Raw genomic sequence first — 18421 nt, forward strand, 5'->3', positions numbered from 1 at the left:
CTCATCTGCCTTTTCCGGGGGGCCTCTTAGTTGTTTTCTAAAGAGACAGCTCTCCCCACTGGCTGGTCAAACAATGGAAGTGAGATCAAACTAGCGACAATGGACAGAGGAAGAGTGTGCGCAAGAGGTGAAGTGGACATTAGATTCTTAACGTGCGCTTGTCCTCTGCGTCAAATGGATAATCTTTATTTTTCCACCAGATTGAATTTAAGCTCTTCAAAATAGTAAAATTTATACACGGATTCGTTCGGGATCGAATTGAAAGATCGTTAGCACTTTCCCGTTTCTCTAATTAGCACAAATCGACCAAACTAAAGGGGATTCAATGAACAAGAGAAATTAATTACAATCATCAAATTCATAGTCACAAAGCGACTACTAGTATAAATACATTAAACTGTGTATATCAATGGAAACAGAGTTAGTAGCTCTACATCGATTTGGCATATGTTAAGAGAAACGGTCAGAGACCATCGTTTCTGTCGATTTGTCGAAGTTCTGACGATCAACTTTTTTGACGAGCGTTAAAAAAAAAGACCAGAAATCTCGTCACAATGTCAATCCCCCAATGATTTCTTTTCAGTGACTGACTAGTATATTATTGAAAAATCGAATTGTTTGAGTAGATACCGAAATCTTGTAGCCAAGCTCTTTGAATCTTTTATCTCTTTTTACGCTTAATCTTTTAAATGTTTCTCCTCTAACATTATCATTAGTCGATAATATAAGAAACTAGTAAATTTATTTATCTCTTTTTCAGAAGGGTTGCTCGCCCTTATTTAGATTATAACTTAAAAATCGATGATCATTATTGGAATAAACTAAATTCCTATACATGACTTCATCCATGAACTGAATGGGTTTATAAATTTATTTTGCATATCGACTAGCTCTTGAAAACAGTAAATTATATTTAGTTTTTTCAATAAAAACAATCCTTGTATCGGCGTAGACTTTTTAAGTTTTCCTACAATCGAAATAATTTAAAATTTATTAATTAAAAAATATTTCTATTTATTGACTTTATTAATCAAACTTTTTCGACTAATTTTTAAAATATGTAATAATTAATAATCAATATTACATGTGTAATGACCAAAATTTGATGTTTTGAGTGTCGCAACTCTAATTTTTATAGAAGAATTTCTCTAATTATTAAATTATTATTGAATTATAGAAAAAAAATTTTTTTATTTAAAACTTAACACTTTTTAGTATAATAAACCATTTTATATGCTTAAACCATGATAAAAATAAAAAAATAAAAAATAAAAATAAGTAGACGGACAAAATTAATATTAGTAATTTAATTTAAAGTAATAAATATTACATTTAAATTTTATTATTGCAATAAATTATTATAATACAATCATCAAACGTTATTATATTATTTTGTAATAGGATACTTAAACTGATTTTAGCTATAAAATTACGTATTGAGACGTTTATGCATCTGCAAATAGTAGCAATCATCACTTAAATAAAGATTTATAGTAGAATTAATCATTTCATTCGCATTAATGACAAACACAATCATCTACAATAATCACTAGATGGCGCGGTTGTGTCGAATGAAAGAATCAATGGAAGAAAGCAGGAAAAAGGACTTGTTTCCAAACGAGACTGATTGACTGTCATTCATTCATTGGTTCCAAGATGGATGACGTCAAGATAGGTGGAGTCAAAAGAAGATTGAACGAAACGTATACATTTCTTCCTTTCTTATATTTTCTTACTTTTTTTCTTTAAATATAAACTTAATATATTTATTATAATTATCTATTTATACCCTCTAAATGTAAATAATGCTATTTATTTTAATTAAAAATTGCATCGTTCGTTTAATATATGTTTATTAACTAATCATATTGTCTTGTATTAGAATTAAGATTTAAATATGTATTTGTAATAAATAAAATTTAACACATCTTGCTTGAAACTTTTAAATTCTGAAAAATTATAGAAAATGATTGATTTAAAACAATGAATTTATCCTATTTGTGAAACAAATATAACAATTTATCTATTATATTGTTCAGATTTTTAAAGATTTAAATATTTAAAATATTGATAATAAAGAAAATTATATATTATAAATATATTATTTATTTTAACTTTCAATTTTGGTATTGTGATTTAAGTTTTTGTTCTATTAGATTATTAATTTTATTCTGGAATTTTATCAAGAGTTACCAATATTTAAACTTGCAGTTCTGATTCTTTTCTTACTGATTCTTACAATTAGTTACAAATTTAACAGAGATATATAATGAAAACAATAAGTAATTGCCAGTAAGAAATTAATTTTAATTTAGGACTGGGTTGTTTATATTTTCATGTTCATAATAAATTATATTCTGTTCAATTTTTTAGTAAGTACATAATAATTATACAATGCAATTAATAAAACGTTTAACAATAAATTCCGTTATTAATCTATATAGGACCACTTTGTTTTCATTTTTTAAAGTTTGAAATTACTTTACCAAGAAACAGTTGCTTAACGATTTATTTTCTGAATTCAAAGACACTTTAAGCTTTTATTTATTTTAATTTTAAAATAAGCTAACATGCTTCTTCAGCTGATTGAATTTATCTAAATTTATGTAAACAAATAAGTTATTATTTCATAAATTAAATTAGTAAAATATAAATTTATAGCTAATTTTTAAAATTTTTATTTGAACATTTATATAAATGATAACTTTTTCATTTATTAAAATATTTTTTACTCTACTGAAAAACGATTAGCCTTATTCCAATTATATAGCCTAATTAAATTCAATACTAAATTCTTATTGTTCTTATTTTAGATAGTTTTTTTATGTTTTTATTATAGCCTATCTATATTTAAGTATAATAGATTAAATATAATGAATAAAATTGTTATATTCTATAGGCCTATTAAAATATAGAAATATAAGATTGAAAAGTATATCGTGATTAAATGTAAATTATAGGCTTTTAATGAGCTCATCTCATCTATAGGCTACATGAAATTTATAAATAAGAGCAATGCAAGGAAATAACAGATTATAGTTTTTCTTTCTTTCTTTCTTTTATAAAGTTTAACACTAACAATAAAATGAAAATTTATTTATTTAGTTCTATATATTGGCTTCTTTTATCGCAACAAACTGCTTGATGGAATACTTTAAAAAAATGAAAATAAGGTGAGATACTGAAAAGTAATCAATATTTCAACACGAAGACCGTAAATGATCTACAGATCTCATAAAATTTTTTACGAATTTATTTTAGCACCATGCAGCAGATATAGATTGTGCATATAGGCTCAAACCATGTAATCATATACGCTATAACAAGTTATATATAATGTATATTTGCCTAACGGAGAAGAAAAGTAAACTTATTTATATTAACCATAAAATTAAAAATTAATTAATATTAAAGTAGTAATAATAATGTTATAAAATTTATAGATTAACTATAATATTTCATGTGATTAAAGATAGTTTAGCCAGTTAAAATTAGTCCATTTAGAAGTGATATCAATTCTATGTAGACTAATTAACTCGAGATAATAAAATTATACTTATTTTGGCCAATTTAATTTATTTATATTTTATTAATTAACTATATTATTTTTTTTAAATTATTTAAGGTAATCTGCAATCAACTTATATGACTCTATATGTTTATGAAAAATAGCATCTTTGTCTATATATAGTTTTAAACATTTATATAAAAAATTTTCTATTTACGAATGAATAATAATGACCATTATTACTAGTGGTCTAATATGGACTTTACATGCTACCTACATGGACTTTGCAGCGTGCTAAACAACGAAAATTTGCTATTTTCGCTATGGTCTGTAGCTTTAAACAATGTAATACTGTTTTTTAACAGGCTCTACCATTCTAACTTTATTTGGCTGATTATAGTTGATTTTAGATTAATTTAGGTTTGACTTAAGCCTATAATTTTATGGGGTAAAAATTGAATAATATTAGTTTTATTTTCCACTTCTATAATAACTTCATTACAGCTCTGATAAGAAATGTCAGTACACAAAAGGCTTGAAGAACCTTCTTTTTTCTCTCTTGTCTTTCTTCTCCAATTGCCAGTCTATTGGAGAAGAAAAAGAAGCTATACCCACTTAAAGACTAGAAAGCAATTAGAAACGTCCTAATGTAGACACGCTCCAATAACAGTGTAGAATGATATACCCTAATTTGGTCGATCGAAACAAAAAAAATCTACATATTCTTGGAATTGCTTGTAGTTTATGTCGTTTAGTTTTAATCAGTATAATAGGTTTGTTTCTACTTTGAAAGTTTAAAATGCATTTTAAAAATATCAATTAATCCTTAAATTTAATCAAGAAAACCAGAATAAAATTCACTTTTCAAAATTAATATTTTAAAGAATCTGAGAAGTTTTGTTGCTGAATATTTTATATAAAAAGCTTAATTTATTTTTTTAAAATTTAGTTTAATTTTTATTTAACATTAATTTTCGAGTCAATAATTTTTTAACATTTTATTCTATATTCACACAGCTATATTACTATTAAAATGTTATTTCAGTTAAATTTCGATGTCTAAATTATACAAAAAATTTTATTAAATAATTTAAGTTTTAACAAATATTAAATATTTTATAAATTATATTCGAATGTATTAAAAGTATAATTTTTAATTCAAATTACATGTTTTTAGTTAAGATTTGTTATGTAATTTTCGATCAGATTCTTAAAAGGCAAGAAAAAAATTAAATGTATAAATCAATAATACTAATACTTTTGTACTAATAGAATTTATCCAACAATAATTACAAATTATGCATATTAATCTACAATTTTAATTTGTAATATTTTAATGGACACTAATTTATAATATTTATATTTCAAAATCTGTGAGCAAAGGCATAATTAAAAATTAATTTTATAAAGAAAATATACTGCCGTTTTAATTAAAATTATATGTAGACTTAATAAAATATGAATTTTTACTTTAAAAATAAATTTTAAACTTTTTCTACAAGATAATAATTATAGTAATAGTAACATCAATAAGTTCTATTACACAATACATTATGTTTCCCTAAAGGCTTATCAAATGGTCTCTCTTCTATTAAAATAAACATTTGGAGGTTATTTGAAGGTTATCAGGAATGTTAATTAAGTTTGGAAAAAATAAATACAAATTTCCGCATTCTTATAGATTATTTTATACTACAGTATTGGATAGTACAGGTAAAAATTACGAAAAATAAACTTGATTTAAAAAATAAACGTTTACAATTGTTTTTAAATTGTAAATTTTTAAAATATACAAATTTACAGTTATTATCTCTTAATTTGTATTTAGTCTATGAAATTTATTCTACGCATGTATAACATTTCTTATCTACAGTGTAAAATAGGAAAATACAGGCTGCAAACAGTCTGTATTTACATAGTACATAGTACATTTACATAGTACAGTACATAGTACATTTACATAGTAGACATAGTATTTTACAATTTTTTTAAAAATATTAATTAAGTTCTAGTGTATGATTTTATTTTAGAATTTAATTTATGTAGGCCTATCTCATACAATAATAGTTAAACTCTTCATTTAGGTTAATGAAAATAGCATTAATTTAGGGATAAATTTAAATTTAGATCAAATATGCTTTTATTAGTTTCAATACAGCTCTAGAAACGTTCTTATATATCAACAATCCTTCTAAATATTAGAAATTATCCATCGATATGTAATTACTAAAGATTTTCGGCACTTGTATCTCTATGAATATAATCAGACTATTGCTATCGATCATTTGCTGTCTCATCGATGTCATCCCTAAAATCGTCGTTAAATAGTCTCTGTGAAGTATTGCGAGGTGTCACTGGTAAAACATGCCTCTATCAGTAATAGGAGCGATTAACCTGTCATTCGAGTTCTATCTGTGTAATTCAGCAAATGTTTATTATAATACTAAAAATCAAGCACAGATGAAAAATTTAAATCCTATATAATTTTATGTTTTTAACGTGGAATTTTTTATTAATGTTTGCTTTTAGCCATACAATTAATTAAATATCACAAATACAATTGATGAAGGGCATATATAATAGGCCTAACTTATAATTAGATTTTGAAACACGTCTAATTATGTAAAAATAATAATAATTTATTTTCATATATATCTTAATACCAGACGTTGTAAAAAGTAAACGATTATTTTCTATTAATTAAATAAAGTCGAAAAAATTTACATTATATTATAATTATAATTTTTTTTTTTTAAATAATAAATGTATTATTTACTCATAGATCACTTACTGTATGATTTGAATTTCGGTTTTTGCATTATTTGATTTGGTTTTTAGTATACAAGTTTTAATGGTAAGTTATATTTTGAAGCAATTCATTACAACAATGAAAATTAATTTTGAGCTTAGATTATTAATAATGACATACTTTACAAACTATGCAAATTAACTATCTAGGAAAATTAAATGTATTGCTTATCATTTTCAAGAGGGCGATTGTAACTATATTGTATCTGTATATTTTATAATTTATTTTCGAATTAATTTATTTAGTGAGTCCTAAGTTGAAGTTTTTATTTTTAAACTTACGTAGCTGTAGTGTAATGTACTGTACAGTACAGTACAATACATAATTGCAATAAAACATCAAATTGTTATATATGCATATATTTCATAATAATACTAAATATAAATTCTATTCGATATATAAAATATTAAGAAAAAAATTTAAAAAGAAGTATTATTATTAATACTAAATCAATCGACTGAATTAAAAATAATAAATATTAGTTTGTAAATTTAATTTATACTTAACTGTATATACTTATACTGTATATGGATAAGTAGGTCTATAAATTAAGATTTATTTTATGATATTGAGATAATAAAATTAAGTTTTTAAAAATACACCAGAATAGCAGTTAATATTCAAATATAGCGATTAAAATGTTCTCAATTTCTAATTTAAATTAAGTTTGAGTCTAATTTTGAATATTTTTTCTTTATATTTAAGGCGAGTATAGTCTATATTATTTAAGTTTTTTAGCCATTGATGAGCAATACATAAGATGAGAAAATTTTCTAAGTAACTTATATATATATAAAGTTTCATTGGTATAGTTTTCGATAAGTTAGTGATTAGATGTTAGTGTTAGTGAATAGATAAGTTTCATTGATTAAAATAATAATAGATTGTATTATACGGATCTCAAAATTCAAGTCTATATTTATACACATAAATAAAAATTTTACATCGAATAATTAATATAGACATTTAATAAATGGCATTTAATAATCAAATAAAGTCTAGAGAGGTTATATAAGTAAATAGAAACGAAATAAGCCGTTCACAGGAACGAAGAAATGACTTTGTGTTTGTGACTAAACAAAAAAGTGTAGCAATGAAATTCGAAATATAAAGTAAAATAACCTTTCGTGTTGTATTATGCTGTTTTTCTCTAAAATTATTAAAAAAATTAATCACGTGTAATGAATGTTATCATGAAACTGAATTGCTAATTCATTTAATAAATATCGAACACGTTCTCATTTAGGATTAAATTCATGTTTTCGTATTAGCAATTTCTGTTTATTTATTCATTAAACAAATAAACAATTGCTGTTTCATAAAATATTATGCAATAAATTTCAAACCAGTTCTAAAGTAAGATTTAGATAGGCTATAGATTTTAATTATTAATTTTAAGCGAATATTGCAATAAATTTTACTCATTAATAATGATGTTTATACTTAAGATGAGAAAATTTTCTAACTTATTTTGTAAATTACAATTATAACAGATAATTAAGTCATGTCTATGTGCGACTTGAAATAAATGTATATAGTGATAAAAATGGAATTTTTTTTTTAAGATTCTTCATTACTTTTAAACTTATTAAGTTTAAGTAAATTTCTACTTAGATTATTTTTAAGATTAACTTAAAAGTCAATTAGAGCTTTAATTTAACAATTTTGTTCTAACAGTTCCTAATTTTATAATGTAATAAATTATGATATGAAAAAATATGAGACGATAAATCAAAAACTTAACTTCTCTGAAGTCTAAGCGCAAATTTAGTGCAAATATTAAATAAATTATTCTATATTTAACTAAATATAGACTAATAAATAAATTAGTCTATAATATAAAAAACTTTTTCTTTAATAATAAAAATATAGCTCTATATATTATATATTTTTTGATTACTTATTACAAGTACACTATGTTAGTGTATGATATTTCGTAATAGTACGCCTATTATAATGATATATTAGCATATTTTAAATAATTTTTAGTTAATTGACCGACATTTAAAACTTTTCGTAGATTTATTTTTAAAATCGTACAGAAGAATATTATTTAAATAAAATCACTTTTTACGAATTTTTTTATTAAATAATTAAACACTTAGAAAGTATTAACAACTTTAACACTTTTTACATAATAACTCTTTGATTTTTTTCTGTTTTGAAGTTTAATGACAAGCCAATACAAAAATATTATATTTTGGATGAAAGAATGGACTCAAAAATGTAATATTTTTGTATTGGCTTATAATTAAACTTCAAAATTTAATACTTTTCTTTGTACTTTTATAAATACTTTTATAATAACTATTCTTAATTTTAGAATGGAAAAATATATAATTTTTATGATTAAATAATAAAGAATATTTTCATGGTACAGCTATTAATTTTTAAAAGCAAATTTACAGTAAAGAGTTATATTAAATATTTTATAGTATTACTGACTCTATATGAAACAGTTCTATAATAAAATCGAATACTATTATAATGTTAAATATTTAACTTGGATATTATTTGCTTTTAGGTTTTATAACGAGTACAAATATATTCAAGTTCTAGAAATACAGTTTTCAAAGATCAGCCAGTCAATTTGAGATAACCTAAGTTATATATTCAGAAGAAACATTGGTATGATTTTTCTAATCTTCTAGTATTTTTCAGCTAGATGATAATTTTTTATTTATATATTTTTTAATTTTTTTTCTAAACGAAATGATTGACTAAAAATCGATTTGAAAAACAAACAGATTTTAAAAGAACGTTTTACAAAGATAATATTCCATCGTCGCTCATTACAAAATGTTAGATCTACTAAACGCCACGTTTCATTAGTTAGCAGTGTCTTGTGCCAATCATTGCACCACCGCTACCGTGCGATAGATGCACGATGTAGGTTAGAAGCATGCAACAGCCTGCCATTAATCATTCCGGCTTCAGCTTGTATACTGACTCTGTCTAATACGAAATATTTAATTACCAGGGAGAATTTTTTTTCTAATGCACTTCGTCTGCTCTCGTTCGAATGTTTTAAACTATAAGAAATCTTTGGTGCGACGTTAAGTGTCTTCGGCAAGAACTTTCGCTTCATTGTTTGATTGAGTTGTGAGTGCTTATTAATATTGATCGTATTATTTTTTTTCTTTAAAAAATTTTAAAACCAATCTTTCTATTAATTTATTTAAGAATTGTTCACAACTTCGTAAAGTTTTTCAATTTATTTCTGCGATATTAAATTGCTCGGTGATTTTATTATTTCAAACATATTGATTATTTACTATTAGTTGTTAACCATTTTATTATTATAATATAATATGAAAAGTTTACGGTTTAAAAAATATCAGCCGATAAAATTTAAATGGATTTAAATTATTTGTCAATTTAGAGTTAACAACGTGCACAAAATTATTGTAAGAAGTTGACAAAGTATAAAATATTGAAAATTAAAATAAAATAAAACAGAGAAATATTTAAAAGATGTGACGGTTTAAGACTTTTATCAATTTTAGATAATGAAAATGCTTTCTTAATTTTCATTATTTAAGCTATTATTAAAGCTATTTTGATATACATTAAAAATTTATCAGCTTTAATATAAGATTAAAAAATATATTAATTATATTAAATGCCTAGGAAACGTTAAAAAACCTTTCACATTTGTGAATTAAGTGTGTTAATATAATAAAATAAAATAACGTTTTAATAAATTCCATATCCGTGAAAGTACTTGGATGTTTAAATATTACAGCAGTATTACAAAAAATTAATTATTAGTCTCCAAGGTAAATTTACTGTAATTAATTGAATTAAATATTTATTTATAATTTGCCTTATCAACCTATCAATCAAAAAGTTATCAATTCCATCAAGTGTCTATAAAATGTCACATAATCTTTGAATTTATGCAACATTTACAAAAATAAATGGAATATTATGATTTAGGCCTAGGTATTATAAATTAAGATTTGAAAAGTTTTCAAATTTTATTACGTTACTATTTATTATTCAAATATCAAATTACTTGAACTGTAGAATAGAATAGAATTTTAATATGATTAATTGGGGAACAATATATAAGTTAGTAAATTAAATTCACAAAACTATTAAACCTAGCTTTTAAATTCTTGTAGAAATCCCGATCGATTCTAAGATTTCGCATTGATTCCTTATAACTAGGCATCGCCAAAATTACTATTTCCTGCACGAGTCTCACCAAACACTCACGTGCCACAAGAGAGCAGGTGTGGTCCCTTTGTTCTCACGAAATGTCTCGGTGTTTGCTTGTGATTAATTGGTCCTCGTTAATCAATCCTATGAAAACAGAAGAATTTTCTATCGAAGATACATTCAATATAATTCTGAGCGTAATTAACAAATACATCCAACCCAATAAGTAGATTTCCAATCACTACGAGCTCGTACACAACACGATATTCGTGTATTAGGACCCCATCATTTATAAATATTTTATAGCAAACCCAGGGACTGTCACAACAGATTAAACTTTAGAAGTGCAATGTTTAGTAAAACTGTAATTTTACCGGTTTAATCTTTATTTAATCTCATATTTTAGTTTAATCTCTTTTCCGATAAAATAAAGATTTCCAAGAAAATTCTGCCAACATACTTCCGGTCGACCACTCTAATTTATCGATTTTTCTCGGCTTTTATTTATGTTTAGCATTTAATAATTTTTTTTACCTCCAAAACCTTTTGTTTAATATAAAATTATTCTGAAAAATCTAAGTGTAGCCTATTTATTATTATCTAATTGAAATAATTAATGTGGAAGTTTTGTAAAGACTTATTATAAGATCACAAATCTATTAAACCATTTTATAGTTTAGTTAACTTTAATGTTTAATAATAACTTTTATAACATGATTAAGTTTAATAATTATTACAATGAAGATTAAAATCTAATTTTATATTCATACGAGGCTAATATAACTTATAATGCATTCTTATAAGTTATAAATATAACAACTTTCCTATAGTAGTCTAACTTTAAAACTAGAGAAATATAAAAAATCTTTAATTAATAATAAATTGATTCCGATTTAAAATCCCTAAAAATCATGACGATAAAAAGTAATATTTGAAAAAAATAAAGCAAAAATTTCTATATATAGCATAATAAAATGAACACAGATATTGACGATTGATTATATTTTTAATATTATAAATAACAATGACATTACTGGTCATTTTCAGCTAATATTACATGTTTCGTGTTAGTCTATCAATCATGTTACTGTCTTCTTTCTAAAACGCTGCACAGTAAGCATAAATATTGTTGTTATAGATACACTACCACCCAAACTTCCATGTAAGCTACATATAAAAATAAACAATGGGATATTCAAAACAGAATTAATTCAGATAACGCTATCGCAAGAGTAAACAGCAATAGATCTATTAATCTATGACGTGATTGACAGGAGAACTGTCCAATCTGAAGCATGTCGCGGAAATGACCAATCAGAATATTCTCTCTCACTGTCATTTTCGTTGTAAGCAACATATGAATGACAGTAACCACACTCGGATAAAATAAGGTTTTCAATTTTATTGGATAACGATCGAACAATTAGATATTAAGCTTGTTAAATTATTTTTAAATGGCTAAGTTGGTGTTATAAGTTTTTTATTCTTATATTAATCAAATATTTTTATCATTTACACAGCTAAAAGATACTAAAATGGGTAGTTAAGATATTAAATTAATTTAAATTTCAGAAAATATGTTGAGTAACTTACTGTGTTTGATGAAGATAATTAACTTTTTTTCCTATTCAAGTTAATTAAAAACTTTCACTTTATGAGTTTAGCTAAAAGTTTGAAAAATGATCTTTTAAATTTTTATCTTTTTAAGTTTTATAAATTTCAAAGATATTATTTATTTATGCACTTATGATATTTACTATGAGGTTTCATCAATAATTCTAATTGTGACTTGAAAAAAAAAGGTAGGTCTAACTATTAAGCTTAATTTAAAATTCTGTTTGCAAATGATTCTTTTCTCGGCTAATGAACTACTATTTCAGAATTATAATTTATGTTTTTCATATTAAAAAGAAGAAAGTAGTGCATTTTATGAATTATGAATTAAGAAAAAATGAATTATTAATATATTAACTTTGTTATGTAAACTTTTCATACATTATATCAAGATCATTACATAATTCTTCTGAAGGATTTATTTTTTTTCTAACTTAGTTTCGTTTTATATTATTTATTTTATGAATTCTTGTTCTACAATACAATTATTATTTTTATATATCTTAATCCTAAGTATATAAGAACTATTATTACCAAATTAAATAAATGATATCGTTAGTTCACAATATTGGTCTATAGTTTAATTTAATTTATTGAATTCTTAAAGTTGAAAAATTATTTAAATATTTCAGTCTATCATAAACACATTTTCGTAATCATTTCAAAAGTTTTGAAGGGAATGATAATTAGACATGTATATTTTTTATAGATTGAAAAGTAGTCATACAGAATCATTTGTATGAAGACTTTATATTTCTTAATTGGCTTTACTAAAAAAAAAAACATGGTGAATCCTAAGGCAATCAACTAAATCGGATTGGCCTACAGGGTTTGATGTTTCCAATGAATAAAAATGAAACAAATTCATCATTTATATTCTTTATATTTATTAAAATTAATATTTTATAATGAACTAAATAAACAGATATAATTATTATTGAGATATTTATAAATTAATTCATTATTTGACTTAATTAGTATTAGAACCTAATAAGCATATGATAATAAAAAAAATAGATTTAAGCTAATATATAATAATTAAAATATAAAAATAATTTTATTGATTAAAATTTAAAGATAGTTATCTCACGATTAAGAGCAACTATCAGATTTTATTTGTTGGCAATTATAAAATGAAGCCTACGTGCGAGTAAAAATAGTATTTTTTACCACAACAGCCACGAAAATTAACAATTAATCATCTTTATAAAATTAAGGCATATTTAAAAACTTATTACACTTGTAATTACATCTTTTGACCTAAATATTAATTATATACAATATCGTTACTATACAACTTACATTAAATAAATTGAATTTATAAAATCTTGTGATATTATAAACTATTTGAATTTAATTAAATTTTAACTTTTTTCGGAGTTTAAGAAGTGTTTAGTGATTGAAGAGAGGCCAAAAATACTCATTGACTTTCTCGATATGTCTCAGGGACAACCATAACAAAAACCTATTGTCGGGTGGAAAATTCCTATAGGCCTACGTTTCGTGAAAAAATGTAATATTAAGATTTATCTCATAATAGCCTATGATCTAGTCAGGGGCGTTTCCTGAGAGTTATATTTTCTGAAAGTGAGAAATGTGAAAATAAGCTTTAGTACTTTTTTGTGTGCAAATTCTCTTTCTTTTAAATCAACCATGTTTGCACGTTATAATTTAACCGTAAAAAATCGGCATCCCTTCTATAGAATAAGAAAAGATGACTTATGACAGACTATATATAGTCTATATATAGAATGTATTTTGAAAAAAAAAATAATTCATCTTGCAGTTAATTTTGTTATATAAAATCTTATTTTTTATAACAGAAAACTAATACTACAGTTTTAATTAAATGAATACAATTAATTGGCACTTCTTCAGAGGCAAATATTTTATTTCAAATTCTCGTAAAAAGAATATATTCTGTTATAAATTTTATTGAGACTTCTATATAATTTTTTTTTCTTCATATAGTAAGCTAAGCTATTTTATAGTAAGTTACATTAAGCTATTTATCATATAGTAAGCTAATGATTTATTTTTAAAAATGATATTTAAAAATAGAAAAACTATAAGTGTAAGATAAGTGTAAAGTACAGATTTGCTTTACCCTATCATAAACACATTTTCAATAATTTTACAAATTAAAAAATAATTTAGGCTATTAACAATTTTTTCTTTGATTATAATAAAAACTTGCAGCTTATTTTAACAATAAATTCACTGATTTCACAGAATGTGTTTTTTTTTATTTATTTAAAATTTATAATAGATAGATATAAATAGTTATATTTAATAAATTAAAACCAAAATAATTTTAAAAACCGAAAGTCTTTTTAATTTTATTTTTGCTCTATACAGTTTTGAATAGAATAATTTTTATTTAAATCCTTATCGAATACATAAACTGTTATTACTGTTAAATTAACATAGAATTGAAAATTCAAGACCATTATATAGATAAGCCTATAGTTTCTGCATGAGTCACGTTGTAAGCTGTATCAAAGCTACTATTGATTTTGACTCTTGTGTTTGCACAGACTACATGAATAATACACATAACCTATGATCCATTTTCATTCAGAAATAGTTGTATAAAAAATTCAGAATGTTATGAGGTAAACTGAAAGTTTATAGAATATACTTCCACACTTTCATAAGATTTTCTATTTATTATCATCTAAATTAAATAAGTTTAGTTTAAGCAAGTTTAATAATATATATTTATGAGTTAATTATTTTATTTAAATAAATAAATACAGAAGCTTAAATGAAAAAAAAATCGTTTAAATAAATTTACATTAAAGTTATTATAAACTAAACTATTTTAATTCAAATAATTTGATACTTCTATGACAATTTTATGAAGTTACAACTGATTTTGAATTAGGAAAAAAAAATTCAACTTAAAAACTATATAAAACTTTTTAAAATAAATTAAATATTTACACACAACTATAAATAAAGGCCGATATTAATTAACTATTAGTAAAATCTGCCAAATGTAATCATTTTAATATTAGCAATACACGATATGAAAACTTCTGTTGATTTAAATAATACTTCATTTTTCGGTTTAATTTTATTCATTTATTTTTAAAATAAATTTTAATGAATATATTATTATTTTTTATGTAAAATAATCCGAATTATATTATTGTGTAGCTTATTATTATATTTGTGTAATTTTAAAACTAAGAACTTCAATTAAAAATGTACAGTACAGTTCAGTACTTGCAGGCTATATTTACATTGAAGCTACTATAGAAAAATTAAGAATTATTATTAATGATTATTAATTTTTCTGCAATAAATAAAATTATGTTTTATAGGAAATATATACCTTATTCTAGACAAAGTAGTTGTATTGTGAATAAAATTATATTTAATTTAAAATTTAAATTCATAAATTAATTTTATTACTTTAGAAATTGCTCTTATTTACGCTTAATAAATAAGGATTTTTTCTTTGTTTTTTTTATTTTTATGAAATATTTTATTTGGAAGATTAAATAATACAAATCTCAACAGAAAAAATTTCTATAGATTAATCTATAGAAATTTAGAAAACTTGATTGAAAATCAATATAAAAATTTTCAAACGAGTTGGCCTTGTAAATTCATTTTTGAAATAGGCCTAATATATTTTATATGCTTATATTAACGAAGCTAATTAATCTGGTTTTACATCATTTAAATAATTAATTTCATAAAAACAAATATTTGAACTATTTTATGTTTGATTATTAATAGTAAACATAATGTTAATCTTTTATATTGTTTTATAGTTGCTAAATTCTATTAATTATCGTTTCTAAGATAAAATATTCTTTATTTTTACTTCTTATTACAATTAATAAAATGGATAAACTTGATATTAATTACACGTATTAGTTATATCTTACATTTTATTTACCCCTGCACCTATAAGCATGTGTAAATAGTTGAAATTATTAAATATCATTTTTAGATTTTTAAAGATTTTTATTTCAAATAAAGCTTGTATCTAATTTGCATAGTTTAAAAATAATTACAAAATTTTTACGATAATCTGTATAAAATAATTCTGTAAAGAGTAAACGTCTACATACAAATTAAAAGGTAAATCTTTTTATTCTTAAGCTAAATGAAAAAATAATTTCAAACGAAATTTAAAAGATATTTAACCTTTTTGAAACATGTTATGCTTTCCTAGCTTGAAATTATTTATTAATATAACCTAAATATAGATCTACTTTCCTTGAAATCTATTCCAAGTTACTAGTCTATCCACATACCGTCAGTGAACTCAGATTGGAAAGAATCTTAGGATTTACAAAGCACATCTCTGAAGACTAACTGATGGAACATACTACATATAAAATGATCCAAATTTTCGAGAAGATATCGCAATCTTCTTATGCAAATTTATAAGGAAAAAGGTATGGTAGATGCTTCTATTCTCAAATTTTAAAATACATTATCTTCTTTCTCCATTGTTTACTATATTTATTCTGTAGTAATTTCATAGAACTGTTTTAATATATCGCCTTTGTAACATTCTGTTTATATAATAATAAGCCTAATAAACATAAAATAGAAAATATATTCTAATTATTTTAAATAATGGTTACATTGTTTTAGATTTAAATTAAGTTAGTTCATGAGCAATACTTCATTAGATAATAATTTTAGAACCATTTCAAATTGAAAAATAACAACAGTTATAAATAACATGATTTAGTTTTCGCAAGCAAACATTTTTTAGTCGCTAGAACTACTGATCAAATTGTTGACAATTAAATTAGGGCCTATATAGTACGATAACCTTATAAAAATTACAAAAGTAGGCCTAACGTCGGACTGGCTTACCATGTATTTTATGTTGTGAAATCTTCAAGGGATCTAACATCAGAAATTACGAAAAAGTATAAACTGGATATCGATTCATACATTTATATATATATATAAAAACATTAGGCCTACACATCATAACGATAATCGAAGAGCGGAAATACCTTATTATCTTCACAAAATACTAACCTATCTTTTAATAATACGACTGAATAAGTATCCATCGGTTTAAAAACACAGATTTACGTAATACGAACTCGTAACAACGATGCTTCCTCACACTTGGTCGCCTGACCGCTAAATGACTCTACCTTGACCGAGACCTGAGGCGAACACAGACTTTTATTGCCCATTTTACGTCCCCCTTTCCAGACTAATTAGGTCATTGGTCCTCCTGGGATCGTAATTGCTTTCTCTTTTCCCACTAGGCAATCCTGTAGCCCGTCAATATCACACCGTGTCAGCTTCCGGCAAAGCGTCAACAATATTTATTGCCACACCATAAAGGAGAAACATCAATCTTGCGAGACCCGGAGATAAAACCGACCCCGGCAACAGCTGCTCGGAGGATGGGTCGACACTCCAGCTTGAACTTTTGTCAAGAGTTCCCCTATCATTCTCCCCCTTACTTCGTCGCCTGTGTCGATTCACAGTTTTCTTTTCTTAGGTTCAGTTGCAATACAAGCGGATGGGTGTCCAATCCCATTCTTATCTGGGATTGACGACTCGTTTTCCGCTTTCCGATTTCGTCGTTTCTGACGTCGGAAAAAGAAACCTAATCAAATCAGGCTCTTTTCACTCAGAAACTTCTGCAATCTCAATCTCCAACCGGATGAAAATAGTTCTCTTATTATGCAATTTTTCTAAAACTTGGATTCTGCTTCACAAAGCAAACTTTTTTTTTTTTTTTAACAATGTCCAGAGTAAAAGGTGGTGTTTGAAATACCTGCCTCGGAGCATTTATTGACCTGGCAAACGATTTAGTCGTCGAGTAACCTGTCTAAGACACGCAAATCCGACGGTGTGTTCCAAAGTTAAGACGTCACCTTTAAGAAGAAGTAGGATTTTCTAGGACTATGAAGTACTCTTTGTGGCCCACAGTCGAGAGACAACGCTTTTCTTTCCCCCGCCATCCCCCATAGTGAACGCCAGGGTTTCCCCTAATGTTGTTGCAAGTCCTCCCGTTCCGTACTGTGAAACGTCATTAATCTTACCGAGATGGCATCCATTGTTCGGCCTGACACGAAACCACAGCCTCACGGCCAAGCCCTTGAATTCATGCCAGAGAGAGCCGTAGGAACTAGGGCGGCTTACTGGATACTCCGATCTACCGCTCTGTGTGGGGTACTTTACCTCTATACCGCCAACTCTCTCTTTCTCTGCTTGTTTTTCGGAGTGTTTTTTCGGCTACTGTTTCAGCACTTGTCTTACCACCAAATTCAAATCTAGGGATTTGTTCAATGGAAAATTACATGGTTTTCACATTTTTTATCAAG

At 24.6% G+C, this 18421-nt stretch overlaps 1 protein-coding gene across 2 annotated transcripts in view; it reads left to right on the top strand.

Annotated features, from left to right (window-relative positions):
- LOC136970610 (homeobox protein Hox-A3a-like) overlaps positions 1 to 18421 on the top strand; it is a 96061-nt gene that overhangs the window by 50401 nt on the left and 27239 nt on the right. Inside the window, exon 3 of one of the 2 annotated variants that reach the window (XM_067265056.1) lies at positions 8842 to 8945. The exons of the other annotated variant lie outside the window; for it this stretch is intronic. The gene's annotated coding sequence lies outside the window, so the exon portion shown is untranslated. The remainder of the gene's footprint in view (positions 1 to 8841; positions 8946 to 18421) is intronic. 2 annotated transcript variants of the gene reach the window in all.

This window comes from Centruroides vittatus, unplaced genomic scaffold (genome assembly GCF_030686945.1).
Source record: "Centruroides vittatus isolate TY-2023 unplaced genomic scaffold, ASM3068694v2 contig_2061, whole genome shotgun sequence".
Taxonomy (NCBI): domain Eukaryota; kingdom Metazoa; phylum Arthropoda; class Arachnida; order Scorpiones; family Buthidae; genus Centruroides; species Centruroides vittatus.